We start from the raw sequence: 2,768 nt of genomic DNA on the forward strand, positions 1-2,768 counted from the left end.
TTTTTTTTTTTTTTTTTTTTTTTTTTTTTTTTTTTTTTTTTTTTTTTTTTTGGTTAACACCAGCACTCTTAATTTAATAAAAGAAATACTAGCTGGGCGTGGTGGCACAAGCCTTTAATTCCAGCACTCGGGAGGCAGAGGCAGACGGATTTCTGAGTTCGAGGCCAGCCTGGTCTACAAAATGAGTTCCAGGACAGCCAGGGCTATACAGAGAAACCCTGTCTTGAAAAACAAAAACAAAAAAACTAATGGGCTGTAGAGGTACATAGACTGCAACCCAATAGCAATGTCAATACAATACATTTGGGACAAGGCAGGTGATCAAGCCAAAACAAAACAAAAAAAACCATCTAATATAAATATCAAAAGTTGAGATGTACGGAGCTGGAAAGACGGGTCAGTGGTTAAGAACACTGGCTACTCCTCCAGAGGGACCAAAGTTTGGTTCCCAGCACCCACATTATGGTTTACAACCCGCCATAACTCCAGTTCCAGAGGATGTTACTCTCTCTTCTGACCTCCAGAGACGCTAGACACAAACATGGTGTGCATACATATATGCAGACAATGCATTCATACACAGTATGAATTTATATATATGTGTGAATTATATATACTTCCATCAGGGAACTATTCCCTCTGCTTGGCTCCATGCAGAGCAGGAAAAGAAAATGTTCCACTCCTCTCTCTTTTATGATTTATGTCTCCTTTTTAACCAATGACCATAAAAACCACCATTCTCTTAGAAGAGTGTTCTTTTTAATGTGCTCCTGGCCTGGGAAAGAGGAACACTGCCAGACAATGCAACCTAGACAGAATGGGATTTCCCCTTCTGTCCAACACTGACCAAGGAAACATTAGAAAACTTTCAATAGGTTCTTTTTAAAGGATTAAAGATAGCTTCTAAAAAGACTTCCTTTGCCAGGTGGTAGTGGTGGTGGCACACGCCTTTAATCCCAGCACTAAGGAGACAGAGGCAGGCAGATAGATCTCTGTGAGTTTGAGGCCAGCCTGTTCTACAGAGCAAGTTCTATGACAGCCAGGGCTACACCTTGGCTTGAAGAAAAAAAAAAAAAAAAACATAAACAAAACTAAAAGAAAGACTTTCTTTGTCACCCAGTCAGCCCCAGTTATTAGAAAAAGTTATAAAATTTGGAAATGTTTGAAGTTGATGGAAGCAGCTTAAAGGGAATTTAATAACAGAAGATTGGTTGGGACAAGAACTTTTGCATAAACTGACATCCACCATTACCTTCTCTGATGATGAGATATAGACTTACAGATATCCAGCAAAATTTCTTACCCTCTGTCAGAAATAGATGCCCCAGGGTTGGCCCAACACCAAACACCTATAATTGTTCAACTAACCAGTTCAGCTTCTTCCATCCAGATTAAACAATACGCAATGACCCTGGAAACAAATACGGAACTTGCAGACTATATTTCCTGGCTTGAAGAGACAGGCATCCTGGTGCCATGCCAGTCATCCTGGAATCTACCTCTTGTGACTGCAAAGAAACTTGAGACCTCAGATCCTCATGAGTCTGATTCTTCCAGAGAAACATGAACACTGTCTTGGACCTGAACGATGCTTTCTTTAGCCTCCACCTGGCAGAGACCCAGTGGGAGGCTTCAGCAGGCAACATACCTGGAACAGGTTGTCCAAGGATTTAAAGACAGTAAATGCAGACTTCCAGTCCTTCCATTAGAGGTTTCCTGAGAAAGTACATCCTAAAAGGGCCAATGAGTGACTGTTTTAAGAGTTACACCCTAGGCTACAAAATGTTGGCTAAGAAAGCCCAACTTTGTAGAAGATTGGAATCGCCCAAACGAACTATTTCTAAACAGGTTGGCATCCCCCTTTGCCCTATTAACCTTTCCTTTCCACTACCTCTGGTGGGTGCTGGGATAGAAGGAAGCTTAAAGCATTGAAGAACCCTTATTAAAGTAGGTTTTGAAAAATCTAAGCCAGAAGCTCAGAATATACAAGATACAATTTGCAAAACACATAAAACTCAAGAAGGAAGATCAAAGTGTGGATACTTCGATCCTTCTTAGAAGGGGAAACAAAATACCCATGGAGTTACAGAGACAAAGTTCAGAGCAGAGACTGAAGGAATGACCATTCAGAGACTGCCCCACCTGGGGATCTATCCCATAAACAACCACCAAACCCAGACACTATTGCAGATGCCAACAAGATTTTGCTGGCAGGAGCCTGATAAAGCTGTCTCCTGGACTGGCAAGATGGCTCAGAGGGTAAGAGCACTGACTGCTTTTCTGAAGATCCTGAGTTCAAATCCCAGCAACCACATGGTGGCTCACAACCACCCGTAATGAGACCTGACACCCTCTTCTGATGTGTCTGAAGACAGCTACAGTGTACTTACATATAACAATAAATAAATCTTTTTTAAAATGTAGAAAAGAAAAAAAGAAAGAAAAAGCTGTCTCCTGAGAGGCTCTGCCAGTGCTTGACAAATACAGAAGTGGATGCTCATATTCATCCATTAGACAAAGCACAGGGTCCCCAATTCAGGGGCTAGAGAAAGTACCCAAGGAGCTGAAGGGGTTTGCAACCCCATAGGAGGAACAACAATATGAACTAACCAGTACCTCCAGAGCTCCCTGGGACTAAACCACCAATCTACTCATGTCTCTAGCTGCATATGTAGCAAAGGATGGACTAGTCGTTCATCAGTGGGAGGAGAGGCCTTTGGTCTTGTGAAGGTTCTATGCCCCAGTATAGGGGAATGCCAGGGCCAGGA

This window comes from Mus caroli, chromosome 8, assembly GCF_900094665.2.
Source record: "Mus caroli chromosome 8, CAROLI_EIJ_v1.1, whole genome shotgun sequence".
In the NCBI taxonomy this organism is placed as follows: domain Eukaryota; kingdom Metazoa; phylum Chordata; class Mammalia; order Rodentia; family Muridae; genus Mus; species Mus caroli.